The 10,040-nt window shown below is 41.9% G+C and overlaps 1 long non-coding RNA gene across 2 annotated transcripts in view; it reads left to right on the top strand.

Moving 5' to 3' along the window:
- LOC109319243 overlaps window positions 1–10,040 on the top strand; it is a 14,440-nt gene that overhangs the window by 3,843 nt on the left and 557 nt on the right. Inside the window, exon 2 of one of the 2 annotated variants that reach the window (XR_002103432.1) lies at window positions 6,567–6,568. The exons of the other annotated variant lie outside the window; for it this stretch is intronic. This is a non-coding gene — a long non-coding RNA (uncharacterized LOC109319243). The remainder of the gene's footprint in view (window positions 1–6,566; window positions 6,569–10,040) is intronic. 2 annotated transcript variants of the gene reach the window in all.

Here is a 10,040-nt window from a genome sequence, read left to right on the forward strand (position 1 = left end):
CAGGAATCCCCTGGGGCTGGAAGATTGCACCTGCTTTTCTCTTTCAGCCCTGAGAGTTTCACACACCCTCAAGGCATGGAGATCTCAGCAGGTGCAATCTTCTAATCTCAAGAGTGGAGGTAGCTCCTGAGGCTGGAAGATGGCAGCAGCTGTGATCTTCCAGCCTTGGGGGTTCCACACACCATCAGGGCTGAGAAATCAGCTGCTGGGACTCAGCTGGATCCAGGCACTAGGGGTCTTGCTGCCGGGACCTAGATTGTGGGGGCGTGTCTACATGTGCTTTTTTGCACACCTAAACTTAATGCACATTAGCCTAATGTACATTAAGGCAATTTAGGGGCACATCCACATGTACATGTGCTAGGGCACATTAATGCAGGTGTGTGGATCAACTTGGGACTATAGTCAATGGACACACATCATGTTAATGCACTTTAGTGCATCTACACATTCATTAATGTGATTTAGCTATTTGTGCATAAATTTGAACAGCTCAAACAGCTCCTATAAATTGCAGGGTGCCTGCTTCAATGTGCTGGAAATTCACCATGTTGGAACAGACTTAGCTAATCGCTGGAACATGGAAATTGACATGCACTGGCAGCCTCCAGAGTCATGTGTATCAGCATCATCATGTGTCTCTGTGCTGAAAAAATGGTGGCAGAGTGCTTTTAAATAAAACACATGCAATGAGCATTAGTTCAAAGCACCCCACTGCCATTTTTTCAGCACAGAGACATATGATGATGCTGATATACATGATGCATGGGCGCTTTTAATTAGCGTGGCTCGCTAATTAAAGTGCACAGCACTGCAGCCCGGAGCATGTATAAAAATGCCCGGATAGTAGGGCTGTGCAAAACAGCAGTTTTGTTTTGACTTCTGCTTTGCTATTTCAAAGGGAAAGTGTTTGGTTTCACCATTTTGTATTGTTTCAAAGCACTGTTCCATTCTGTTTCATCGAAACTGTTTCGCTGTTTCAGTACCTTTGGATGTTTCAGCCATAGGCTATAATGGAGAAGCACAAAACCACCTATAACATTGTCATTTCTTGCCAGATTCAGACACAGATTGCAGGGTTGGTATCTCTTTCTGAGGGAAATGAAGCCTACCAAGTTTCAAGGATATAGGTCTAGGGGTGTCTGAGAAACTGCACCTCAAGCTGCTGACAAGTAAAACTCTGATGTGTGACTGTGTGTGTGTTAAGGCATGCCCTCACTGGCACTGAAGCCTCTATGGTAGTGTTCCCCAGTGAAGTCTACTTCTCTCCTACAGCCTCAGTCCAGTGGTCCACCACTTTAAATAACAACAGGTAAGTAAGCAGCACGGTAGTACCAGCAGCATCTCAAGAAACCAAACTGCCACAGAGACTTTCATTCCTTTCCTGAAGGCGCTTTTTCTCCAACAGCTGCCAGAGAACTCTCCCTGCCAGCCCCAGCCCTGGGGCTTAGATGTGCCCAGGGCCCCTGTGTCCTTCTGGTCAGCTGACTGGGGACAGGTGCTAGGTGTATAGGTTGTAGCCATGTTGGTCTAATGACATGGCATTGGCAGACAAGGTTCTTTAGGTCAATCTGATATGTTTTAGTAGACCAACTGAATAGTTGGAGAAATATATCTTAGCAGGCTTTTGGGTTGAAAAACCCTATGTCAGGCTGAGGAAGTACCTGGGTTGGTGTGTCTGTGTGCTGTTCCTGGATGGAAGGAATAGTAAAGAAGCCAGAGGCCGGCATACATGCAAGAAAGCCAGTCAGTGAAAATAAAAATTGAGGCGTGAGGGGGTGAGGGACAGGATGGGGTGAGCGGGGGAAGAGGGATGTAGCAAGTAAAAGTGGAGAGGTACCTGGGGAGTCAGATGTCCGGCAGGTTGTAGTGTATCATAAATCCAATGTCTATATTGAGTCCATGAGTTTCTATGGCTAGGAGGTTGATGAAGTGCAGTTCATAGATTTGTCTATGAAAAGTGGTGAAGTAGCTGAAGGACTTTTTTCATTTTGTGGCTGTTTTGAAGCCTTTTGTTTTGATTTCATTGTTTCAAGCTTGAAATGAGTTGAAACAGTGTTGAAGCTAAACACCCGGCAAAATTTCACACAGCCCTAACGGATAGTCTAAAATTGCCATTTTAAAGGTGCATTAAGGTCACATGTGTAGATACATACCCTTAATATACCTTAAATTGGGCTAAATTGGGCTAATGTGCATTAAATGTGCACATGTAGACCTGCCCTGGGTCTCAGCAGTACAGCTGCTGGTGCTGGGATCCAAAGTTAGCAGCTGCTATGACTGTGAGTCCCCTTACTTGTGGGACTCCCAGCCTAGGCTATGCATGGTGCACCCTTGTGCCTGAGAGCCTGATCAGCTGATGGGGTTCCCAGATGCAGGGGAAACCCTGCTACATGTGAAAATTAAAGCTCAATAGCAACTATCTATAAAGTTGGTACACATTTTCAAGGTTTATAGCTCATTGGAACTTTTTATGGTATGATAAGTATTTTGCCTGTGTAGCTGGTCTTAAAAGAATTGCACACTTAACAAGTTAATTGTGCAATACCTGTAATGTGTAGAGGGGGTCTTAGTAGCATATGTTATCATGTACTGTTTCAACTGGAGAATGATGAAAAATTACAGTGTTGCACCTTTGGTATTATGACAAAATGGAACACTGGGCATGTCTGCACATTCATTAATGTGCTTTTCCTAATATGCATTAAATTTAGTGCCTCTCATATGAGGTACTAACTAAATACACATTAGGTTGCCCTACTGTGCAGTAGTGAAAGCACATGCTTTTTTATTGACAGTTAATGAGCATTAGCCTATTTTCATTGCACATTAGCATATTAGCATGGTTTTTGATGTGATACTTTAATGCACAGTAAACTAGGCTACTGTGCATTAAACCTCATGTGTGGATGTGCCCACTGTGTTACAGGTGCACTCATGAGATTCTATTTCTTACAAAGCTCACACCTCGTTAAGGACCAAAATGTGAGATCTGCCTAGAAATGTGTGAATGACTGCATCTCACAACAACATAGATAAGGAAAAGTCACCTCCCCGAAATTAAAAAAAAAATGAAAAAGATCATTCTAAGGCATTTTGATTTGAAATCACAGCCCTAGTCCTTCTTTTTAGCTCAGTTCTTCCTAGAGAGACTGTATTGCAGAGCAATCCTTCTGCTCTGATTTTGTTTCTTTCTCTAGGACTCTCTATTGAGAGTGGAATGAGGTCCAATTAGCCATAACTAACCTGCAGAATATTTCAGATTCTACCAGAACTCATTCTAAGCAGAGTGATCAGCAGAAGAATTCTGATTCTTGGTTAATTTTGATACATGGTTACTTTGTCTACATACATAATACCCCAATGTCTGTCTCTCTCCATTTAATATAGCAACTATTCATTCATCAGTCTACTCATTCATTCATCTCATGAATCTCTTCTTCCAACCCATCCATTTAATTCATCCATGTGTTTTTTGTCAGCCATAGATCCATCAGTCATATGCTTTGATCTAATTTAATCCATTCAATTAAATTTCTCTGTGTAATTTATCTAACCATTCCACCTGTTTATATCCATGCTCATGTTATAAAGCTAGGGAAGGAATTTATTTTTGTCTTTGCAAGTAATTAATGATGCTATAATATTCAAACAATTCCCTATGCTAAAGCAAGAGAGTATCACAGGAATATAACCTGTTTATGAAAGCAAAGACTGTGAAGTTTTTAATGATTAACACTGCATATGTATATATACATATATACATACACATATATATATACACACATATATACATATACATATACATAAGTGTGTGTGCGTGCACGCACGCGCACGCGGTGTTAATATATATATAAAAGAATCAGTCCATACTCAAAGTGAAATTCTTTTTTAGGCTTTATCATGATACATTCTTCCCATACTTTACAGCATTTTACCTTTTTTAGCCACCCCATATTACAGTCTCCATATTACAAATATTATGTATCTGGTCCTGGGTATAACCATAAGCTGCATCTGAGTGGAGGGCCTGGTGGCAACATGGTGGGGCTACTTGTGGCAGGATAGCTCCTATAAAATAGCACAATGTTGCAATCTCCAGAGTAAGGCAAGTATAGGGTGCCTCAAAACCCTAGCTCCCACTGCCTTGTAGGTACTTCTTGTTTGGGGAAAGGCTAAGGGACATCACCCTGTCAGAAATGTTCCCTTGCTGAGGTATTAGGCAGTCAGCAGCATTTCTTATCTGTTGCACTCTGGCAAAAGGTACAGCCATTGAGGCACTGAACATCTAAATTCACCTGGCCTTTGGATTCTGTCTCAGTGGTCTAAAGGAGGGATGGTATGTTATGGGCAGCCTTCACTCCTCCATACTCTTGCCTAGGCATACACATCAAATGTCTTGGTGTGATGGTCTCGGGACTGCGTACAAGCAGATTCATTACACATCTGACTATACATCTTACACATATACTGTGCTCCAGAGGATCAGCTGTTGCTTACTTACTATTATAGTGACATGACAGAATTTGCAGCAAACTAGATCTTACCATTTGGTTTATACTCACCTATAATTGAAATGCCTGCCCATTTAGTAAATGATTGCAACAAAGGAATCCTGTTAATGAAAGAAAATCATGTGTCCGCAAATCTCTTATTTTTTAGAAAAGAAAGGAAACTAGCATACCTCTTTCCAGCAAGTTGTTGAGTTTGGGTCATGGAGAAAACAGAAAAGCCCATCTAGGCCATATGGTCATAGTCCCTGCTTTTATAAAACTATGGGAAAAAATAGTTCCACTCTGAATGGCTCTCTAATAATATACATATTTCTTCATGTGGTTTGAGAAAGATATAACACAAGAGAAAAATAAAAATGAGAGGATAGGAACAGAAGACACATTACAAGGACCTGACAAAGCTAAACATATCCAATATGATAAAAAAGCAGAGGGAACATGTGGAATGAGGGAAAAATGCAGATGTTATAGTAAGAAAACACTTAGGCTTAATAGCTAAATTTGCTGTTGTTTACAAACATCCAACAACATGGAAGCCAGTGGGATGGGATGGGATGTAAGTGAGAGGAAACTTTGATCTGTTTAATGGTAAGAACAGCTGAACAAGAAGGAAATACTTATGCTAGATGAGGGCTGGAAGGATTTACGAACAAGCCAGTGGTACTGTCAGTTTTCCTGTAACATGCACCAAGCCACACAAGATAATATGGCCCAAACAAGAGTGTGGGCATGGTTCCACTTGAGGACAATTAAGGGCTGTATGGACTTTTGGTTAGAGGCATGCCAAGGGCAAATAAGTGAGTGCCAGGCCAAATGTTCAATGCAGTCTGAGCCCTACAGAACAAAAAACCAAGGGGTACACCTCACAGTGTGCTGGGAGTTATGATAGTGCAGACAGCTTTGGAACAGTAAAGTTGGGTCAAATCTTCTGGGTAAGTTTACTGTGACTTTGGAGTATAGAAATAGGTTTAAATGTCATCTTCAACAGGTGAATAAAAAGTTTAGTGACATACTCCCCTTTTTGCCTCACTCTTGCTCCTGTTAGCAGCAGTATTCTTGTCAAATTATTCTGCACTCTTTATCCTGCTTATAATTAACTTGCATTTGTATGGTATACACCACTGACTATCCTTCTGTCTAGTTTAGTAGATCATGGGACTGTGTCACAATTCTCCTATCTTATCTTGCTAAATGAGTTCTAGTGGCATGCTGCGGGGCTCTCCCCATGAATTATGGCTAGGATTAAAGCAGACGGAATCAGGGCATATGACATCCTGGAGGATGAACACTTGAAAGAGACAAAACCTAGGCAGAAGACTGTTTGGACTATCATAATTCTAGAAAAAGAAAGACCAAAATGATTTAGCTACCTGCCACCCTCTCTCAATCTCTCTCTCTCTCTCTCTCTCTCTCACGCTCACACACACACGCGCACACACATGCGCACACACACGCACACACACACACTTACTCTTCCTCTCCCTGTAGAAGACTTGAATAACTTAAGTATCCTGTCTATGATCCAATGTCTACAGCCTATGTATGTGAAGAAGGTGTGCTGATTCCCTCCCTTCCCTATTCAAAATACGAAGGCAAAAATATGACATGAATCAACAAATGTGCTCAGTGTTATTGGTTTGCTAATTAATTCAGGGTTTTCATTTATTTCCACTTCTAAATATTTCCTTTTAGATTTGGTCATTTGTTAATTTATGATGTGTTGTATGCTGGTCACTTAGCATTCAGAAGGAATACTTCAGTGTGTGTATATATTTTGTACCACTTAAATATTCCTGGTAAGACTTCCCAAATAAGACAAGCTGAAACTTACTTAAATAGAACTCAAAATACTCATGAAGAAAGTGAAGGGGAGCTTGTCCAGGGCATTGTAACAGCAAAATGGACGTGGGGGAAAGAGTATGGGTACTAGGAGAGAAAAAAAAACTCAAGCTGTAAATAAGGAAGCCAACATGGTAGAATAAATTAAATCATTAGAGCTGTTCTCACTGGACACAGTCACAGACTGAGCAGGACATCTCACTACAGATCCAGAAGTGTGACTTTGAGCCTTGCTCTGGACTCAAGCTAAATACTGCCTTGAACTGACCTATGTGCCAAAGGGTACCTGATCAGTCAGGTTGGTGAACCAAAGGCAGCTAGATGGGATGTTAGCCACCTCACTCACCTGTGTGACTACCAATCAAAATGCCAGGAACTGTCATGCAGGATTATTCCAGATCCTGCTTTTTACATTTGCTAACAAATTATTTGAGACAAATTATTTGAGACAATAAGCAGGACTTTGATATAATTAAACTAATTATAAATTTTGAAATGAATTAACAGCTACATGATACTGATTTAAGAATATAGGGGTATAAGGAATGCTGCTTCTTCACCGGTCCACGTTTCACTGGCTTTTGGTCCTTTTTCTAAGGTTCTTCAAAACCTGAAAAATGAAAGGTGAATAACAATGCACAGTAGCATTGAGTTTTATATGTAAACCCCAACTCAAACCAGCTGGAGAATTGATAGATAAATTTTAAAAGCATAAGGGATGATTAGAGCCACCCCAAAAATTATGATGTGCTTGAAGGCCCATGGTCCATCTGTTTTGATAGCTCATCTCCAATACTGACCACCAAATGGTGCTTCAAAATAATGTGAAAAGAAAAAAACCAGAATAATATTTAGAGCATTTTCACAAACATGTCTTTGTATGTTTGTTTTAGTATTGGAAATTATGACAATGTTTTCCTCATAGGGTGGGGTGCATCCAGATGATGCACCCACACATGTGTGTTTCTCTGGGGACAAATAGCAGTGGCACATAGTTGTGCTGCTGCTAGTTGTCCCTGGGGAACACCTGTGCAGGCACATTCTGACATGCAGCAAGTTGCCCCGGTTAGGGTAGAGGAGGATGGGGCCAGCACTTGCGCTGGCCCCATCCATCTTATCTGGGGTCCTGGGGACTTCCTGGGGCTCCAGTGGCAGCAATCTGAGCACGAGGAGCCTGGGCAGCAGCTGGAGTATTGCTCTGGCTGTCCAGGCTAGTTTCAGGTGGTCCATGCTGCTGCCAACTGCGCCATGCTGCTTTTTTCCACCATGGATTTTTTTGACAATGGGATTTCCTGGTTCCAGTGCATGCACTTTATGGTGCCATAGATGGACCTGCAGTGCCACAAACTGCACGCACATACTCATCTGGACATGCCCACCATGTTAGCTTCTGATATCATCAAGAAGACCTAATGGTAATTAAAGTAGGTACAGAATTTTCACTAACATGCTGGCTCATTATTCGTCAGGATTAATAATTTGATTAAATATTTTCATCAGCATCATGCATTTCTATGATTTGTGTTCACCACTAGTATAAAACCACCATAATTATTCTCACTATTCAGTTTTGTAATATGGTAAATGTATTTCTTCTTTCCCTCCAAAGGTGCTTGGAATATCGTTCTTTGGAGCAGAATATTTTAAAGCTCTAGTAATTTTGTTTCCCTAGATAACATTTATACAAAGCTAATCTTATCCATGTAAATGTCAAATACTTTCTTCAAATTTACAATGCTTTTTGTCCCAACATAGGAGTGGCCATTGCTTACAGTGCAGTTGCAAATTCCCCATATAAAGGAAACTGACAATCTTGTGGATAATAATTAGGGATGTACGAAACACTATTATTTCATTTTGATGTCTCTTTCACCATTTTGAAGGGACGGTGTTTCATTTTATCATTTTTTTTCATTCCGAAGCACTGTTCTGTTTTGTTTCGTCAAAACTATTTTGCTGTTTTAATGCATTTCAACGTTTTGCCCATAAGCTATAAGGTGGAATCATGAAAATGTCTAAACCTTTGTCATTTCTTGCCTGATTCAGATGAAAATTGCAGGGGTGGTAGCCCCTTCAGAGGGCATGAAGCCTGCCAAGTTCCAAGGATATAGGTACAGTGGTTTCTCAAAAACTGAACCACAAACCGCAAAAAGCAAAACTCATGACACTTGCTGGCAGCGGCAGCCTCCTGTCATCCGGCACACAGATCTGGTGGCACGCACCCCCAGGAGCACTGTGGGGCTGTGCTGGACTCCTTCCGGGGGTGCAGGCCCCAAGATCTGTGCCGGATGACAGGCAGAGCCACTTGGAGTGCAGCCCAGTAGTGGGAGGTTGGGCTGCATTTTGATCAGCTCCGCCAGCCCCATGGAGCATAGCCCAGTGGCAGGAGGTGGAGAATAGCCCTGGCTCTACCCACCTCCCGCCACTGGGCTGTACTCTGAGGAGCTCTGCAGCCCCATGGAACTCAGCCCGGCAGGTGGAGGTGGGCAGAGCCAGGGCTGTGCTCTGATCAGTGCTGCAGTCCCATGGAGCTCAGCCTAGTGATGGGAGGTGGGCAGAGCCAGGGCTGCACTCCAATCAGCTCCACCAGTCCCAGGGAGCTCAGCCCAGTGGTGGGAGGTGGGGAGAGCCAGGGCTGTGCTCTGCAGCCTGCCACTATGCTGAGTTCCATGGGGCTGTAAAGCTGCTTGGAGCATAGCCCTGGCTGTCCTCTGCCTCCTGCTACCAGGCTGCTTTGAAACTCAAAACATTTTGAAACTTTAAAAATGTTTTGAGTGCCCTCATTTTGTTTCAAAGCTGTTTTGAAACTTTTTGTTTTGTTTCAGTTTCACTGTTTTGAGCTTGAAATGTGTTGAAACAGCTTTGAAATGAAACTGTTGGTGAAATTTCACACAGCCCTAATAATAATGTCCTTTGTCTATTTGGGCTGCTTACACATGGACTCCCCTCCCCACCCCACAAATGGTGCTTTACTTTAAACTCAGTGCACCCCCACGCTGAGCCCAGTGTATGCCCAGAAGAGGCAGTGCGTTAGTTTGACCTGGCTCACACAAAATCTGTATAGATGGGGCACTTCAGAGGGGCTTTTTTGGCACTTTAACATCTAATTAGATATCTGATTTGGTGCTTTTTATCTAAAAGTCTGTTGCCGTTTAATGTTATTGAGAACTCCCCTTGGGCTGTATTAAGAGGTAATGTAAATAGTAGTGCTCAGATGGGCCTTCTTAAGTTATATGTATACCTGTGTTTTTGCCGCAGTTTCCCAGAGGCATTGGGCATATCATTCACTTACCTACATATTTCATTAAATGTTCTGAGAGTCAGAACAATGTAAAATGGGAAGACTTGCTGCCATGGAGCTCTTATTAGTCCATATGTGTGGATATCTGCCTGAGTATTTTATACTGCAGCTGACTACATTATCAATACTTTAAGTTCTTCCTTATGCTATTTTTGTTTGCTTCCCTCTCTCTGTCTGTCTGTCTCTCTTTATTGGAGGGTCATCATGCATGATATCAAAGTATTAATTATTAAGACATACAAAAGAAGAAAGAAATAGTATTTCTTGAATGAAGCCCAGTGTTTAAATTTGAAAGCTCAGGCTGAGCTCTATCAATTAAAAGAAAGGCAAACAAAAAGCTGGGTTGTACAAACAGACTTTGACTTTTTAAATACTTTATTCAGGGG

This window comes from Crocodylus porosus, unplaced genomic scaffold (assembly GCF_001723895.1).
Source record: "Crocodylus porosus isolate Cpor-Errol unplaced genomic scaffold, CroPor_comp1, whole genome shotgun sequence".
Classification (NCBI taxonomy): domain Eukaryota; kingdom Metazoa; phylum Chordata; order Crocodylia; family Crocodylidae; genus Crocodylus; species Crocodylus porosus.